At 51.0% G+C, this 10,828-nt stretch overlaps 1 long non-coding RNA gene across 2 annotated transcripts; it reads right to left on the reverse strand.

The window, feature by feature from the left end:
- Positions 1-5,117: 5,117 nt before the first annotated feature.
- LOC132328079 (uncharacterized) lies at positions 5,118-10,312 on the reverse strand. 2 transcript variants are annotated; one of them, XR_009486679.1, is made up of 3 exons: positions 10,058-10,312; positions 9,616-9,894; positions 5,118-5,215 (listed from the first exon to the last, which is right to left on the reverse strand). It is a non-coding gene; the product is annotated as an uncharacterized LOC132328079 (long non-coding RNA). The 2 variants fall into 2 exon arrangements; XR_009486678.1 differs by lacking the exon at positions 5,118-5,215 and adding an exon at positions 7,469-7,967.
- Positions 10,313-10,828: the final 516 nt, after the last annotated feature.

The raw sequence follows: 10,828 nt of genomic DNA on the forward strand, positions 1-10,828 counted from the left end.
ATGTCAGACCTCGCCTTGAAATTTTCATAGTCCCCTGCACCCCACCCACCCACACACGTACACAGGCTTGCGTCTGGAAAATGTTTTTCGGTCTTAGCAAAGGGTGTTGGCTTAGGGGGATTCGAGGGAGGAGCAGAGGAACAACAGCGGCTCAGGCCCGGGCGCGACGCTCGAGGCCTCTTTAAGGCAGCGGGCACGGCCGGCACTGGTCAGCCCCGCTCCCCTGGCTGCAGGGCAGGATCGCTGCTCCCCCTCGGTCTGTAACACAAATCCCCAGGCACGGCCGAGCTGATCTGAGGTGTAGGGAAGCTCTGTCCTGTGTCACGTCAGGCAGTGCTGAACCCTCAGCCAGCAACATCTTGGCCAGGTCATTTTTGAGTGGCCATGCACAGACTGCAGCAAGTGTAGCAAAAACTCCAAGAAGGTGAATTTTGGGGGTAGCTCATCTCTGCAGTTCCTCCTCCCCAGGGGTTTTTACTTTCTGCTAAATGGCTGTCTCTAGTAATCTCTACGCAGTAGGATTTATCCTCTGCTAACTTGCCTCTGTAACCAAATATCATAAACAGTGATTACGTCTACGAAGACTGGAATACATTTTTTTCTGGTTTTGGTACCTGGTCTCCATGCCTTTGTCCGAGCAAATGGTTGCGAGTGTCATCTAAACTTCAAACTTGTTGTGTTGGAGCTGGCGATATCTTTTTCCTTTCTTTTTAAAAAAGATATGGGCAATACCTATTTAACTTGTTACCTCAATACTCCACAAAGACATCTTTGCATTGGAGTAAAAGATGCAGCAGGCCCCAAGGCTGGCTTACAGTGACTGGCTGCAGAAAGAGCCCATGCTCTTTCTGCAGCCAGCTGAGGCCACCCAAAGTCCCCAGTGACCTCCCTCTTCACTTGGGTGCACCCAGGTATCCCTGCCTGGCACAGACATCTGAGACTCAGCCACCAAATATGAGCAGCAGCCTGGACTGAGAGGAGAGAATAATCTGCAGAGGGTGATTTGAGTACCTGCCTCTCCTTCAGTGAGATGGATTATGACTGATAAGTGCTGGGCTGACCTCAAGTTACAGGAGATATAGAGAGTGACACCGATTAAGGCAGCCCTTGGCTTTCCAAGCCATGATTGTCCTGAAAATGAGATATTTGAGCTAGACAGGGTTTAACCCCATTTCACTCTCATAGCTGTGTAAGGAGAACTATTTTTAATTAGCCCAAAGCTAACTGAAGAGGGATTTCTTCTCACTTCGGTGTAGGATTTCTCTTTCACCAAAATTATGATGAGAAGAATCTTTTCCCTGATCTGTTCTCCATGAGGCTGCCTGGGATGCATCACTGCTGGAGCCACAGCTGCATGCATGCAGAGGTGTGTGGAAACCACCCTCATATATTTTTGGGGACATTCCAGTTCCACAGCTGCCAGAGCTGACACGGGGAGGGCAGGGGAAGCTGGTGTCCCAGATCCATAAGGTGCCCAAGTCAACCAGGCGCTGCAGTGATCCCCATTTATAGTGACACTACTGGTCACCAGGGATTTGGTGGGATAGTTTAGGGAACAATCACACTGAAAAGGGAAGAAAATAGACATTTACACTTTCCCTTCCACCTTCTGAATCCAGGCAGGAGAGCAGCACGCACATGAAGAGACCCAAGAGGAAATGCAAAATCCTCCCACCCCGTTTTGCTGCCCAAACCTGGCAACGCACTGAGAAACAGTGAAAACGTGCAGAAAATAAACCCCCAGAAGTCAGGCACTTTGGGCTTTCAAGATCCAGAGTGTTGTTAGATTAGGAATGTGAAAATTAGTGCATTTTTATGGCTTGTCCAATTCTTACAGACTGCCTCAGGTGAGGACCTAGGCAGACAGGCTTCTTTGCTGTCATCAAAGGAAGAAAATTTTGTAACCTGACTGGGAGAGGGGAGGGATAGGAAAGGGCAGTTTATAGGATGTGCTCATATATCTATATATATATATTTTGGTAAGGCTACTTTTTGCATAGATTCAGCTTATTTATTTTTCTTGTGTACAAAAGGAAATTGTAGGATCTCAGCTGGCAAAATTCTGTGTTTCTGAATTAACAGGAGCTGCATCTCCACTTTATTTCTAATAGCATTTTTCTGTCACCCCACCCAGGTTTCAGTGCTTCTCTTACTTCTCCATTTTCCAGTGAGGCAGGACTTTCCTGGCACATCCTCCTCTGACCCCACAAAAGGCACTGGGTCTGTGGGTTCCGTGTGAGTTGTCCCTGCTTAGCCAAGGAAGGGGAGGCACGATTTGCAGACTGGCTCCTGAGACTTCTCCTGAGCTCTCCAGCCACTGATTATGCTGTTTCTTACGGCAAATAATCAAAAAATGACAGAGATGCAGTGCTTGAAAATCTCACAGGATAATTGCCTGCTAATAGGCAACAAGGGCATTTCATTAGCCTAAGTGGCAAGTGTGGCTACTGAGTGGTGGGAAAAGCAGGCCCTGGTCTTAATGCCACCAAATTACACCTGAAAGGGAAAATCTGGGACCTGCAGACAACAACCAGGGACCCCTCTGTGCTCAGGTGTTGCACTGAGTAAGAGAGGCTTGCAGGGCATGTAGGATCACAGGGTATGAAGGCTCATCCTCATCCTCAAACGTGAGGGAAGCTGACCCCATTTGCAAGGTTCACTCCAGCTGAGGCTCAGTGCCAGGCTTGCTCCACTCCTCATCCCCAGATAGATTTGGGGTGACAAATCCTCAGCCCTGGAGGGAAGAAGCAGGTAGAGTAGAAGAGGAATAAAGATTTGTTTGATTTGTCTTTGTCTTAGCATGGCACATCTTACTGTAAGGCTTTCCCCACTAACAGGAACATGTTGATTGGGGCTGATATGGAGTCTGATGGATTTTTCTTTCAGTGCCTATATGAGGATCTGATTCAAGGCACTGAAATGGATGAAAAACTAACTCATATTTCCTGTGCCACTGAAATGGATGAGAAACTAATTCATATCTCCCACATCTAATACAAAGCATCATTAGCCCTGCTGCAGCACAGTAGGGGCAACACCAGCTATTAAAGAAAGCGGGTTGATTAAGGGGCAACCTTGAAGACTAAAAATAGTCAGGGAAATAGGAATCAATGCCATATGAAAGCAAACACGCAGTCAGTTGTTATCACAGAGCTTTTCACGTGATGGTCTGTGCACTGATCTCACCCGGAGAGTGTTTGTTTTGGACAGTCTTAAAGGGTCCGGCCCCATGGATTGGCAGCAACACGTATGGAGTGATCCGAGAGCACAAGCCTGATCCAAAGTCCATGGAAGTCAAGTGACTGCTCGAAGCACTCCCTGTAGGAATCACTCTGGGTTTGGAAAGATATGTTGCAGTTAAAGACATTGGTCTGGGCTTAGGGAAAGTGTACTAGCACTGTCACTGTCACTGTCAAATCCAGCCAGAGACAAGTGAAAAACAGAGGGGTTGTGGCTAATAAGTGCAACACAGAATAAAAATAAAGTGGCAGAAGGAAAACTTGAGCAGTCAAGGGAAAATGAAGCAAGTTCAAACAAACTGCCTTGGCCCAGACACATTGCACAGAACAGGCAGTGATTTGAAGGGGAGGAGAAGGAGGATGGCAGGAACCCAGCATCCCACTTTTTCACTAGCCTCAAAAACATTGCAGGGGATGCAAGAAGAAAAAAATACATGGCTTTAGTCCTGTCTGGGAACATGTGGCACAAACTGAGGCAGAGGAGATTAAACTTGGCTTTGCCCTATTTCCCCCCTCTTTTTTCATTCCCCTGCTCTCTGGTAGTATTAACTGGGCTGATTGGTCCTCAGCAAACAACCGAGTTGCCAAAATGTGGGTAGGATTCACGCCATAACCAAACTAGTCAATGAATGAAATAAGGCACTTGTTTCCCAGAGCAAAGGGAGGGGAAGGGGGGGATTTAAGCATTTCTGTGTGGTGGAAACCCACCTTGAGTAGAAGCAGTCCCTCAGCTCACGCAAACCACTGGCGCTCCTCTGACGTCAATTGGCAGCCGCTGGCTTGCACCATCCCAGGGCTGGCTGCAGCAGCACAAGCAAACAGCTCACCCGGCCAGCGGGCCACACGGTGAGAGGCAAGCTGGAGTCCTGCACCCCTTTTCTCTGCCTCACTGCTCTCCAGCATCACCCACTACTCTGCTTTCAGAGGCAAAAGTGTGCAGACCAGCTATGGCAGGCGTGTCTCCGGTGAGTGGCACGTTGGCTGGCACTGGGTGGGTGGCACAGGGTTGCAGGGGGATGCCAAAAACCTGAGGGTGCAGTGGATGTCTGCTGCTGAGGCCCTCGGGACTCAGGGCCACCCCTGAGCTGTGGCAGTGCCCTGGGCAGGGTGCCAGGGAGAGAGCAATGCTCGTGCAGCCATGTGAGAGGCAGGACCTGAGTCCACAGGGAGGCTGCTGGCTCCATGAAAGGGATGGCTGTTGTCCTCCAGCCTCCGTCTGGAGATCCTGTGAGAGAGGATTTGGGGGAGCTTGTCAAAGAAGGATGAGAAAATTACTAACCATGGCACATACCACAGGCACTCATCCACTGTCCTTTTCACTCTTTCCACCAGACTCCAGGCCTGAAGGGAGTGGGAGCAGGAGGAACCTGACTCCTCTCAGGGTGCTTCCTGCAGCCCACGGCAGGAGGAAAAGGAGGCAGTAGCTGTTCAGCTCCTTCCCTGCCCTCCCACACCGGGTTCTATCCCACAGCCACCCATTCCAGCCCATCCCAACCCAGAATGCATCCCACAGGGGACACAGGGAGAGCTGCAGTGCAAGAACTGTGTCCCATCACTGCTCGTGGGGCTGGGCAGCCCTTGGTTTCAGGGGACGCTGCTGAGCCAGCGATAAGGCAGCCTGGTGAGCCTCTGGGGACCACGCACAGCTGCGTTCCTGGGCTGCCTTTTTCAGCAATGGCAGAGCATCTCACTCCCTTTCTTCCCACTTGAAAGGACTACAAAGGCCTTGACTTTAAGAACAGGAGGTATCTACAGCCCCTGCAAGCCAGCTCAGATGAAGCTGCCCTGAATGAACCCACAATGAAGGCAGCCAGTATTGCTGATTGCCCCTGAAAATAAAAGCATCAGAGACCTTTAACTACCATATCTCCTTCCCTACCTGTGCTGAGGGCTGATCAGGAGCTTGGCTTGTATGGTGCAGCACAGAACCCCCACTGAGGTGTCTGCTCCATCATTCCCATGGTCAGCCCTTGTTCCTGGAAAAATCAATGCTGTGTGGAGCCACAGGCTGGAGCTCAAAGGCACAGTGGAGGAAGGGGGCTGGACATGAGCTGTTCCCAAGCCACAACCAGTTTGCTCCCAGCACCTTTGCTGCTTCCAGGGACAAGAAGTGGGCTGAGAGGGTGTGTTGCTATGTCTCTTCACAACACACCTCCTTCTTGCAGACTCCTTTGTGGAGTTCTTGGATCTACATTTTAAATGCTCCAACACAGTTGAAGCAAGGCATAAGCCCACCCTGGGACTTTAATTTGAACCTGTTCATTTCATGGGACAGTGGGAGAAGTTGGGTCCCTTTTCCCAAACCTGCTTTTACAAGTCTTGGTTGAAATGCTCACTAAGAAGGCAGAGGGCTCAGCTGATCCCCTGCAGTGATGCAAGGAGACCCAGTTTTGAGGCATGACAAATTCAGTGACCAGCTGAGGGCCATGGGCTTTGTGGGGAGGCAGAAGCCCTGTGGGACAGGGACACAGTGGGAGCACCAGCTGCCTGCAGAGCCCAGGGGCTGGCTGGGGCAAGCACAGCAATGGGCAGGTGTTTCCATCAGCAAAACCTCTCGAGAGCAGCTACTTGCTAAAATAGATGCCACACAATCAGCTCAAAAAGAAAGTCTCAGTGCCCAGCTGCCTGCTGCAGGCACAGCACAGAGGCGAGTGGCTATTTTTATCAGGGACAGCCAAAGGCTGTGGAAGGTGATAGGGGCAGCTGGCAGAGGTTTTCCCTCTGCACCATGCCAGGGATGCATCCCAGCAGTTCCCCGTGCACCTGGGCATCCTGGCTGGCTGGAGGGCCTCTGGAGCTCCTTCCCAGGAGCTGCCATCCTCCTGCAAGCCCTGTCACCATCAGCTGCACCTGATGGGGATGCCTTCTGGGGATGCCCTCACTGGCAATGTCCTAAAGGGGAGTTAAGAAACAAACCAAGCCACCCACATTGTGCTGGGTGCTGAGAGAGAAATGAATCAGCCCCTCCTGCCTTAAATCATGGGATCAGCCTCCAGGTGACCGGAGTGAACTTCTGTGTGTGTGGTACTTGGGAGTGGCCATTCCTTATCCCTGGGGCACCACGGGGCTGGGGGCACCTCCCTCAAGCACAAGGGTATGAGTGCTTGTGCAAAGCAGCACCCTGGGGGCTGAGGAGCCCAAGCAAACCTCCCCCAAGACATTGTGCAAGCAGTGGGAATGTGTGGCTTCTGGGCACACTGGCTCTGGCAGCAGCATCCCACAGGCTCCTCTGAGCAAGCTGTGGTAGCACAGCCCCGACTCACACCCCAGCATATGGAATCCAGCCCTCCTCCAAATGTCACTCCCTGCCCCTACAGGCACCACCCAAGCCCACCTTCTGCTCCAGTAAAAGCCTGAGTGTGGTTGTGTCATCTGCAAGGAGCAGGATGACCCCAATATTTCAGCCTTTCTGCATGAAATTGGTGGGCTTTTTCCCTATTTAGTGGGCCACGTGTGTTGTGATAATTGTAGCAAACTAGGGCAAGTAATAAAGAAAAAAAATCTACAAGAAAAGGGGAAAATAGTAGAAACCTTGTTCTTCCTCCTCCTCTCCTCTAAGATACCCTACAGCCTCCATCCAAAATGCTCTTGCTGTACCCTCACAAACAGCACTATGGTCAGGAGAGGCTGGCACTCAGCAGTGCCACCAGATGCTGATGGGAGGACCACCTTCTCTGGGACTGAGCCTGAAGTTCATCCTGTGGGATTAGAAGATTCACTGCTGATAGCTACTAATTTCCATGGTGATTATTCCCTTCCACGCACAGAGTAAATGGCCTGTGTGGCTCTGAGCACCACAGGAGGTGAAGCTGTCATGGGAAAACCAGCTCCAAAACACTTGGAGAGAGGAGAGGAAAGGGGGGTAATGATTTGCCCATCATGGACCAAGCTCTCAGATTTGACAAATGCCCCTGCTGGGATCCAGACCCCGAGCAGGCTGTCACAGCTTGGTACCACCAGCTGTCCTTTGGTCATTTGGAAGCTGGCAGCACAATTCTGTGCGTGCTAACAGCAGAGCACAAATCTGAGAAACACAAACCCAGCTCTGCTGCTGACCTCCAGCATGGTCCCAGAGAGCCACAGCATCTCTGTGCTCCTGCTCCCAGCCTTTTCCCTCCCCACATCAAACCTTTTGGCCAGGGACCGCGGTTTTCATGTTTGCAAACAAGCTTCTGAATCATGTGGGGCAAACCCGCTGGGCTTGGGGCAGCATTTCTGATTTACACCGCTGTAAATTACTGCCTCTGCTTTCAAAAATGTTGTTATTTTGTTGGACGGGGTCCCGGTAACTCTGCAAAGAAGGGAGTGGGAGAAATTCCTCATGGATGAATTCCTTATGATTTATTGGACGCTGAGCATCGTGCAACCACTTGCCTTGCACAAGGCAGAGCTCCCCACGAAGAATGACAGGGGACACGAGTGACCTGCAGCTCGTTTGTCACCACCATCTGTCACCTGGGCCACGCAGAGAACCAGGCACGGAGCAAATGGAGGCCAGTCTCCTGCTCCAGGGTCCCAGCAGACTGGCACCAGCAGGACAGGGCTGGGCAAAGGGCTTGTCCTGAGCATGCTGGGGAGGGCCCCCAACACTGCTCTGCCCTCCAGGTGAGCAGGAGAGGGCTGCTGTGTGGTGCTGAACATTTGCTGCTGCTCTTCAGCCTCCAAAGCAAGCTGGGCATCTTGGCTCAATCTCTCCCTTGAGCTATCCCATGGAGCTGCTTGGAGAAGCTTTAGCAAAAGGATTTATTCAGGGGTTTGTATGTGTGCAAAAGTGCAAAACTTATTTCTGGGCTAAACAGATGAATGGAGTATCATAAAATCACCCCAGGACATTGTGTTAATATTTGAGGCGTCTGCAGCTCATGTGCTGTAAAAAACAATGTGTCACAGTGGATAGTGGCTCCAGAGCACTTGGTGCTGTACAAATGAGGAATAAATTGGCTGCTTCTACCTAAGAAGGAGCTTACAAGGTTGTTTTTCACCATTGCAACAGGAAGGTGGAAGAAATAAAAGGAGACACAGGACAGCTCACCAGTAAAATGCACATTTTGACCCAAGCTTTTAGCAGCAGGTCCAGCCAAAGTCGCTTTGACTGATTAGGAAAACTTTCCAAACATAGATTAGGGGTCAAATAAGAAGCTCAGCCATGAAAATACTCATGTTGCGTGGAAGATGAGGAAGGAAGAAGAACATCCTTGAGGAGAGAAGTTGCTGAGAGCAGGGCTGGTGGGGGAGGCACAAGCAGGAGTCCTTGGACTCCTGTGTTGCAGCCAGGGATGCAACACAGATGTCCATCAGGCAGGATGGTTCAGGAATAGAGGTCACATCTCCACAGGATGACCCTCCTGCTGGGGCTGTCAGAGCTACCAGGAAGGCTCTGATTGCTTCTCCTTCTGAGAATGCATTTATCTGTGGGTAAAAATTAGGACCTAGTCTACATCAATCTTGTTGGTTAATTCACTGAAAGTGGTCTGAAAAAATATAGATAAAGAAAAAGACTTTCCCTTGTTAGTCACCTTCCAGTGATGCATAAATGCTCTGACAGACAATTACCAGTGATATTGATTCTAACTAGGACAGAAAATGAACAGGTGAGTGTGAAAGAGGAATTTGTTTATAAAGATGCAATTGAAACAAAATCCATCCTGCAGGTCTGAGAGTTTAAGAAGGAAAAAATGCCTTTACTATATGTCTTTGCTCTCTCTGCTGAGGTTTGGATGCTTCCTCGGGAGCAGGAAGGCCACATCCCTGGAAACAACAGGCTGAAATAAACAGGCAGCATGGCAACAGCTGAAAATAGGCATGAAAAGCAGCCAGAGAGAGACCCTCAGCCCAGGGCAGAGCAGTGCAGCATCCATCAGGCTGAGCCAGTGCTTGCTCAACCCTCCACAGCAGGACATCAATAGTAAATGCATTTTAAAATGGAAACTAAATCTTAACTGTGGCAAATGTGGCTGTAGGTGCTTTTTGCAGTGCTGGGACATGGAAAAATGCCACCACCACTGGTGAGTCTCCTCAGGGCAGTGGTGGTGACTCCATTTGCCTCTCCTGGAGACCTGGCCTCTCTTAGCTCTGTGCTTGTGGGTCCTCCAGCCTGGGAGCTGCAGACTCTCACTGTCCAACACTGAAACCCTTTTGCAGGCTTGCCTTGTGCCAGAATCCTGTGGGAGGCTGTGCTGTGGCTGCTGGTCCCCAGCACCAGGCTCACTTTCCCCAGCCACACATCCTCAAGCTAGGCCAAGACCTAATTTGCTGGCCACAGGCTGGAGGTGGCTCTCTCTGGGGAGAGAAGGCTTTTGTCAATTTGTTATTAAATCACAGCACTATTCACGCCAGCATTAGGCTGTCTGGGACTATATGCACAGCAACTACATACCTGGGCTCTGCCAGACAGTTTGGGGCAGGGATGCAGGGAGAGCTGGGTCTTTGAGCAGGGCTCTCTTCCTGTGGCTGGCTTGAATCCTTGCCCTGCTCAGCCTCTGTTGCTGCCAGATTCGTGACTCTCACCCTGTGGGTACAGGAGGGAGAGAAGGCCTCTGGAGATGTGCTTTAGGATGTAGGAACTGCTGCAGTGCCGAAGTCCTTTTGCTGCATTATCCCTCAGTGTCCAAGTGGCTCATCCTTGCTCCACCCAGAGCCACCACTCCTGGCAAAGCTGTGACAGCACAGAGTTACATGTCAAATGGACAACTGGCCCCAGGTTGGCTCCCAGGACACCCCCAAGGCTCTGGGCCTGGGGGAGCTGAGTATCACAGGAGGCCACCTGACAACAGCAAGGGCATCTATGTGGAGCTGCATCCCCCAGCAGTCCTCTGTACCTGTCCTTGTGGAGAAGGAGATCTTCGGCGGCCACCAGCCTTCCAGGAGCGGTTCAAGCAAAACAGGAAGGCTTATGAGCAGATGTGGTTGCTGCACCACTGCTGCCAAGGCTCTGCTCCACAGGCATCAGCTGTGAGGAGAGGTTTAACCCGAGCTGCAGTGCCACATGCCCAGCATTGGTACATAAACAGCCTCCAAAATCAGGAGGGGGAGTGTGTAGCTCTTTCAGAGCCGACCGGATCGTTCCCTCACTTGACATGTCCTCGTCTTGAAACAACATCACTTTGTTGAATTTTGTGGCTTTCTATGTGGAACAGCATTAGCTCATCCAAGTCTGTGGTTTATTTGAAAATGAAATTCCGGTAAGCTTTTGTACCATCTGGCAGCGTCCAACCGAGTGAGGTTTAGTGAGAAACCGCTGCACACGTGTGCACAAACACATACACACACCAGAAACACTGTAATCATCATAATCAGTAGTTGCAGGAAGCCTGGCATCGTCAGGGCAAGGGGAAGAGGGAGAAAATCAGTGCCTGACTCCTCTCCTAGCCGTTTGCCTTCTGTGGGGCTTAGCTCCTTCCAGCAGAGGGCATTTTTTGAGCCGTCCCTCCTGCCCCTTCCTTCCTCTGACGTGAACTTCCAAGTGGCTCCAGATGTAAATCAAACACAGCTGGGTGAGCTGCGAGCCGGCGCGCCGCGTCAAATTCACAGCCGCTGCAGGTCACTGCACTGGTTTGAGGGGAGAGGTTCTGATTTACACCAGCCTGGCC

The sequence above is a fragment of the Haemorhous mexicanus genome, chromosome 5 (genome assembly GCF_027477595.1).
Source record: "Haemorhous mexicanus isolate bHaeMex1 chromosome 5, bHaeMex1.pri, whole genome shotgun sequence".
Taxonomy (NCBI): Eukaryota; Metazoa; Chordata; class Aves; order Passeriformes; family Fringillidae; genus Haemorhous; species Haemorhous mexicanus.